Here is an 8,732-nt window from a genome sequence, read left to right as displayed (position 1 = left end):
GTAATACTCTTACATTTTATGCGACGAATATCTGCCAACAGACCCAAAAGTGCTCATGCCACATTTACAGGTCAAGGATTGCTAATATATTGCTCTAGAATCACACATCTGATTTTCATTGATACTATTATAGTTTTTGTTAATATTTTGAATTAGTTTGAAGTTTTAGTGCTTATTTAAATATATCTTTTTATTCATATTTGTTATTAGTATTAGTTTATTTAAAAAGGCTCTTGGTAATATTAAAGCTGCAAAATATATGTCAAATAATGTGCTGTATTGTGTGTTATAAAACAACAAGATAAAGCACTGAAAATGAAGGAATGGGGTGGAGAAGCTATCAAAGTTCATATACCGGGAAAAATGGAAAGCGCTAAGGGAGTGATTACAGGAGTATCAGTTTCATTGGCAGACGCTGAGAACAATTGAAGGGGACAAATGGTGACTGAGGTGCAATGTCTATTTGAAGAGTTCAGATGCAAAACCCTCTAAATCCATCAGACTTCTTTTCTTTAAAATGAGCATTTTTACCAGGTTTTTGCGATCACGTTCAAGAGTTTCATCTTAAAGGTAATGATAAGGTTATAGCTAGTGAATAAAATATATATTTTTTTAATGTCACTCTAGACAATTTATTGGTTTTTAACAAGTTAGATTTTCTTTTGCGTCAAAACCAGCTAAATCCACTTGTGCTTTTTTTCGCAAAAACCTCTAAATCTTGGGACAAGACATGGTAAATAGTTGAAAAATCACTAAAGATGCAACTAAAAACCCTGAAAAAGATGAGAGCACTTATCACTTAAAAACTAAACAGCAGACAAACCTCTTTACACAGGGATCTAACACGTCTCTTCTATTCAGCCTCCACTTATTGCCTCCTCCGTTTATATGGCACAGCTTCCATATGAGACAGAAAAATAGAATCTTGTTTGACTTTGTCTTTGGCGAAATAGAGCTGTTTGATGTATAATAAATCCGATTCCTTCAAAGTAACGGCACTGCACGAAGAACTGTTATGAGTGCATGATACAATTGCGTCCACATGCTGTATTTTTGCCATATGACAGGCGGAGTTTTGAGGTAGGGTAGACCAGGTACAGTTGGTTATAGGGTACAGTTGAAACACCTTAAATAACTTGCGTTCGCAACAAGTCTGATCTGCGAAATTTTCTTAGCACATGTATATTAGCGCCCTCTTCAATCGTGTGAAATTTGAAGAAGCCTACATGCGCTTCTCCAGTCCGAAGATATCGGCGAAAGTTTTTTTTCTAAGGTAATTTTTTCACTTCACCATGTCGCTTCCACATTGAATAGCATCTCATCCTTACATGACTGTTAAAGTTAACTTACATTTTCGTAAACCTTATTTTGTGCTCTAAACACTGACATATTGCATGACTTTGTGTCATACAAGGTCATCGTAAAATCTAGAGAAATGTTCGAGGTGGTCAGCGGGGTACAGTTGAGACACAGTGTATCAAATGTACCCGCACCATAGAATCCTATTGCGGCCCATGCAGTTTAAGCCGGGGACACACCTAATTAGTTGCACGATGTAAGTTCTATTAAGATCTATTAATCTATTAAAATTAATAGATTTCATCTGTTTTATTATTGCTGTTTTTTTTTTTACTGTTACTCAACTTTTCAACTGGACTAAAATTAAATATTGTATCACTGTTTGACATTACTGCACAATGTTTTACAAATGGACTACTTTTAACTAAACAAAATAATAAAATAAAATACTAAATGGAAATAAAAACTGTTAAATTCTCATTTTTAAATGTATTTTACATTTGTAGTGAATTGGTCAGGCAGCTTTGCAGCATTCCGGATGGGTGTCTCAACTGTACTAGGGTACTGTTTCAACTGTACCTGACTGTTTTCGACATGGGTACAGTTGGAACAAAAAAGCTTCTTGTGTTTATTAGCTAATTGTGAAAAATGTGACCTACATATGGATGTTAATTAATAATATTTTTGTAGACAAGTAAAAGAAATGTCATATAAAAAAACACTTTTCACTTCTTTTCAGTCCCATAATTTTGGTGTGGTAACGGTGAAAGCAAAAAGTGTACCAACTGTACCTGGTCTACCCTAAATAACCTTTTCTTCTGCCATTCAATATTAGTAGGACAGGCTGATCCATTTCATCGTACTCCATCTTTTATTTTAAAAATCACAATCTTAATCTGTCTCTAAAAAAAACTCCTCAACGCGCCGCTATATTGATTCGATTTGCGCCTTCTGATTGGTTCTCGGAATATAGCGGCTTTTGCTGCCAAAGGGAAGTGGCGTCTAGAGGCTTTTGCCAACAAACCGATCCCTGTCCCTGCGTTCCAATGTCCATACTATCCATCCTAAATAATATGTGAGATTAAAATAAGTGCGTCCCAAAGCATAGTGTGTTGAAAAGAGTATCGCTAGCGCCCTGGTCTACTATTTCCGTTAGATTTTCGAAGTGTGGATCCGTGCACACTATAGAGGCTAATATTGCCCACAACCCATTGCGCATTGGACGAGGATTCAGTTCAGAACTACAAACACGAGTAAAAAGTGTTAAAAAAAACTACAAAACATGGCGGATATACGCGATCGACGCTGAGAGATTTGAGTGACTAATAATCAGTTTAACTTGATAGAAAATATATATTTAATGTTACCCGTGTTATTTTTCATCTGCAAATACCAATGTGGACTTTTATAAAGATCCGAATGGCCATTAACTTTTAAATGCATCATTATGCATTAATATGAGGAGAGTTCTCCACATGAAAGACCCGCGACTGCAGATCAACGTGCTGTATTTCTCTCCGATACGGTAGGAAATTAACTAAATGAAATGTGGAGGATGTAAGATGATTGACAGGCCAGTTTACGGTGACAGGATGCGACAGAGAGAAAAGACGCGATTGTATGACGTGTTAATATGTCCCAAAGCTTGTCTACTCTTTTACTACACACTCAAAAGTAAGTACTTTTTGTTCACAGAAAGAGTACATACTTTTAGGGCGTAGTATAAGTAGGCGAATTGGAACGCAGCACAAGTCTCATCAGCTCCAGTGCCCAAGGAAGTCGACCGGAAGTTGAAGTCGGCCGCGTGCCGCCATCTTGTAGCAAGCTCGCCGTCTCTGCAAGATTAACGATGGCAGTTTGCACGCACAGCTACTAGAAGATTTACATCTGTCAGACAGGTTGCTGAAGTCATCAAGCTTAGTTTGAGTATGACTCTGCGCGTCAGAAACGGAAGTGCTAGAAATCGCTAAAAATGGGCTTCACTTGTCTCAATTGAGTTCCAATGGGGTCGCTGTGTCCATTTCTTTTACTGTCTATGATCAGCTCCCTAGTTCAGTAGTCAGGGCACTGACCAGGGAGTCGGCCATTTTAAGGGCTGTCTCAATCGCAGAATCCTTCCAGGGCACTGAAACGTTCGCTCCCTGAAAAGTCCCACAATGCACCGTGAAAACCAGGGAGCATCTATGCTCATCGAAGCCCGAAACTTGAATTTTTCTTTTTCGTCTATTTGAAAGTTAGGCTAATAAACATGTTGCATATACGGCCTGATTATGTCATTTTTTAAGTTACATAAACTGCTTTCAGTTTTCCTCAACTTGACTAATTAAGAGGCGATATTTGACCGGCATATCATCAAAATGTCTGGAAAACGAAACCTCTGTCACTTTGACCGGCACCATTTTTTTCTAGCGGAAACTCTGATTGGGATACATGGGAATATAATGGCAGATAAAATGGCTAAGGAAGCACTCAAAGTAGCAGTCACCTTAAAGGTGCCCTAGAACTTTTTTTTAAAAGATGTATGTAGTTGAGAATTGCATGCGCGTCGATCCCATTATGAGTGTGCCTGCCGCGCGGCTACATTTGAAAATAATAACTGACTTGCACGCAGAAAAGACGCAATATGTGAACGGCCCCACAAAACATCGCAAGCGAAAGCCACGACTTTTCTCACGCGACCATGCAAGAGACTGACATGAGAAACGTTTAAACCTGCTTGCAAGATTCAATGTGTGCCCGAAACACTTACTGAACTAGAGAGCTGATTGAGACACACCATCTACGATAAATCGTTACACCCCTAATACTTATAGTAATTTAAAAATGTGGTAGCATTGGATCTGGACAGGGAGGATAACTCTGGGAGTTGGAAGGGGTGTGTCGCGATTCTGCCTTCTCACATCGCGATACAGGTTCGTGGACCTGCGTATCGCGATTTCGGTTTCATATCGCATATCGTTACAGCCCTAGCGCGTTGGTATCCTTCATGCGGTGGAGCCACTGCAGGGGAGCGTGGTCCGAACAGAGGGTGAATTCCCATCCCAGGAGATAATAGCGGAGGGTGAGGACAGCCCACCTGATGGCCAAACAATCCTTCTCCACGGTGCTGTACTTAGTCTCTTTTAGAGAGCTTACGACTAATGTACAGCACCAGCCGTTCCTCCCCCTCTATCTCCTGGGACAGGACAGGACCCAGCCCCCTGTCCGATGTGTCCGTCTGCAACAAAAAAGGGAGAGAGAAATCAGGAGAATAAAGCAAGGGCCCGCCACACAGAGCAGCCTTTACACGCCTGCTGGCATGGCTCCGTCCACTGGACTGTATCTGGTGCTTCCTTTTTAGTAAGATCAGTCAAGGGGCTGGTGAGGTCCGAATAATTAGGCACAAACCTTCTATAATATCCCGCCAGCCCCAAGAACTGTCTCACCTCCTTTTTGGTCCTGGGAAGTGGACAGTTCGCAACTGCTGCAGTCTTATCAATTTGGGGACGCACCTGTCCATGTCCCAAGTATAAAAAAAGCCAGATACTTTACCTCCACGCACCCAATCGCACACTTCTTCGGGTTGGCCGTGAGCCCAGCTCCTCTCAGCGACCTCAATACCGCCCTCACATGCTGCATATGCCGCTGCCAATCATTACTAAATATAATGACATCATCTAAGTAGGCAGCCGCATATGCACCATGGGGCCGCAACACCCTATCCATCAGCCACTGAAAGTTAGCCGGTGCCCCGAACAGCCCGAAAGGAAGTGTAACAAATTGGTGTAATCCAAATGGCGTTGTGAAAGCTGTTTTATCTCGGGATAATGGAGACAAGGGGAACCTGTGGCATTGGATATGCGTCGAATTTCGACACAGCATTCACCTTGCGAAAATCCACACAGAACCGCACTGAGCTGTCCGTCTTAGGAACCAAAACTATCGGGCTTGCCCAGTTACTGTTGGATTCTTCTATTACCCCCATTTCAAGCATCGCACCTAATTGTTCCTGAGCTACTTTTTTCTTGTGTTCAGGCAAACGATAAGGCTGGCTGGTGGTTCGCAGCCGGCCTTATCGCTTGCCTGAACACAAGAAAAAAGTAGTTCAGGAACAATTAGGTGCGATGTCTCGATATGGTGCTGAATGAGGTTTGTACGAATCAATGAGTTGGGAGGGCGAGAGGTGATCTCCCCCTGGGGCCAGAGCAAGAGATTGTTTTTTTATATTTACTTCTGGTCCAAGATCATCCTCTCCGCTAATCACCGTCACCAGCATCACTGATTCTCCCTCATTACATTTTTTGAGACTGAGGTGATAAATTTGATGTGCTCCTCTCCTATCTGAGCGTATTACCTCATAATCGAGCTCTCCAACTTGCCGTGTGACCTCAAATGGTCCTTGCCACTTTGCAAGTAATTTTGAACTTGACGTTGGGAGTAATACAAGCACTTTATCTCCCGGTGCAAATTTACACAAATTGGTTCCCCTATTATACAGCCGGCTCTGTTTGTCCTGGGCCTGTAACAAATTCTCCACAGAGAGCTGCCCCAAAGTGTGGAGTTTTGTTCTCAGGTCCATCACAAACTGAATTTCATTTTTAGATTGAGAAGATCCGTCCTCCCAAGTCTCTCTTATGACGTCCAGCACCCCCCTGGGCTGGCGACCATAGAGCAACTCGAAGGGGGAAAACCCTGTGGAGGCTTGTGGGACCTCTCGCACAGCGAACAACAGGGGTTCCAACCATCTGTCCCAATTTTTGGCGTCTTCCTGAACGAATTTATGAATCATTGTTTTAAGCGTGCGATTAAACCGTTCGACCAGCCCATCCGTTTTTGGGTGAAAGATGCTGGTCCGAATCGATTTAATGCCCAATAATTTGTAAAGTTCACGTTACGTCCGTGACATAAACGCCGTGCCCTGATCAGTGAGGATTTCCTTGGGAATCCCCACTCGGGAGATTAAAGAAAACAGTGCGTCAGCAACACTCTTAGTGGAAATGTTGCGGAGCGGCACTGCTTCTGGATATCGTGTTGCATAATCCACAATGACTAATGCAAAACGATGTCCTCGTGCTGATCGCTCTAATGGCCCGATGAGGTCCATGCCAATTCTCTCGAAGGGGACCTGCATTAAAGGTCCCGTTTTTCGTGTTTTTTTGAAGCTTTGATTGTGTTTATAGTGTGCAATATAACATGTGTTCATGTTTCGCGTGTAAAAAAACACAGTATTTTTCACATAATTTACTTGTCTGTATACCGCTGTTTCCACTGTCATAAAAACGGGCTGATGACTTCCTTGTTCTATGAAGTCCCTCCTTCAGAAATACGTTACAAGTTCTGATTGTGCCAGCGGTTCCTGTGTTGTGATTCAACAGCAGCTTAGCGCACCCAGAGCCATAGAGAGCGCACCTTGCCCGGAAAGGTCACGCCTCTTACCATAACGTGTGCTGCACATAGTTTTACATGTGGATTATTGTGGTGTTGTGCCGAATGAACACAAAAGACAATAATTCCCGAGAGACTGAACTCTTTAATCTCCACAAGCAGCGACAGAAAATGTACAACGTTATCACTCACTCAGAAGAGTACCTCATACGGAAAACAGCCATATACATAAACATAGTCCCCTCTTGTGGCCATTATGTGCACTGCAGTCCAACATTAACTATTACTAAGTTCAAACAGCTAATATAACCCTCAAAATGGATCTTTACAAAGTGTTTGTCATGCAGAATGTCTAATCGCGTAAGTACAGTGTTTATTTGGAAGTTTACATTGATTCTGAATGAGTTTGAGGCTATGCTCCGTGGCTAACGGCTAATGCTACATTATACAGACTGCAAGTGTTTAAAAATGAAAATAGCGATGGCTCTTGTCTCCGTGAATACAGTAAGAAACGATGGTAACTTTAACCACTTTTAACAGTACATTAGCAAAATGCTAACAAAACATTTAGAAAGACAGTTTACAAATATCACTAAAAAATATCATGTTATCATGGATAATGTCAGTTATTATTGCTCCATCTTCCATTTTTTGCTAATGTCCTTGCTTGCTTACCTAGTCTGTTGATTCAGCTCTGCACAGATCCAGACGTTAATACTGGCTGCCCTTGTCTAATGCCTTTCATAATGTTGGGAACATGGGCTGGCATATGCAAAAATTGGCGGCATACACCCCGACTGTTACGTAACAGTCGGTGTTATGCTGAGATTCGCCTGTTCTTCTGAGGTCTTTTAAACAAATGAGATTTATATAAGAAGGAGGAAACAATGGAGTTTGAGACTCACTGTATGTCATTTCCATGTACTGAACTCTTGTTATTTAACTATGCTGAGGAAAATTCAATTTTTGAATCTAGGGCACCTTTAAGCAGGGCAGAAGGAAATTTGATTCAACAAGCTTGTGGGGGGAAATGGCAGAAATACCAGTACTCATGTAAGAAAGGAAGACATTTCTATAGAAAACAAAGTAACATAAAAGAAGGTAAAATTAGTCATAATAGAATGGAATTTATTATATTTACAAGATTAAGAATAGGTCACACTAATCTTAATGCAACACTCCATATCATGGGCAAACACAACTCTAAAAATATGAACAGGAAAGAATTGATCTTATAAGAGATATTCAAGCCTTGGGTATTACAGAAATAACCATATACAATATTTCAAAGACAGGAATAAAATATGGGAGAACAATTACAGCTTTAATGACATTCTTGAAAAATAGTGGCCTGAAAAACAGGGAATCTACCTTGTGTTACATCGTCATCACACTCCAGCACAGCAGATGGCGGTACGCACCTCTCCAGTTGGTTTGCAACCCGCAGGGAAGGAGTTCTGAACCATAGTTCTGAACCAGTTTTGAACGGCGGGCATTGATGTCACTGCCATTGCACAATAGGCTGAGAGGTGCCGCACGTGATTAAGTTAGCCGTTACACTTTCTCCAATGGTAAGAGATAAAGACTAGTGATGGGCATTCCGGCTCTTTTTCGTGAGCCGGCTCGTTTGACTCAGCTCCCTGAAAAGAGCCGGCTCTTTTGGCTCACAAACGGCTCTTTAAATAATACATGTTTTAACTATGACTTTGATTATGATAGGTGTGAAAACAGTTCTAATTAAATTATTAAATTAACTCATACTCACAATTTCTTTAAAAATGCATTGATTTGTTATAAAAAAAAAATACTATTAAACATTTGTATTTAAATTACAACTTTTTAATGTATAGAACCAACATTCAAAACAAATAAAATCTGAACAACATAATAGAACCCATATTAAATATTAAAGAAAAATAAATAACTGAAAGGATTAAACTGGTCCCTCTTTTTCTCTTTTTTTATTGCCATATGAGCTCTCACTAGTTAGGATATATTATTCATAATGAACACACACACACACACTGCTGGCCATATTTTTTATTTTATGAGAGTTTGCATTCAGAAAT

The sequence above is a fragment of the Chanodichthys erythropterus genome, chromosome 1 (genome assembly GCF_024489055.1).
Source record: "Chanodichthys erythropterus isolate Z2021 chromosome 1, ASM2448905v1, whole genome shotgun sequence".
Classification (NCBI taxonomy): Eukaryota; Metazoa; Chordata; class Actinopteri; order Cypriniformes; family Xenocyprididae; genus Chanodichthys; species Chanodichthys erythropterus.
This window is presented reverse-complemented; position numbering follows the sequence as displayed.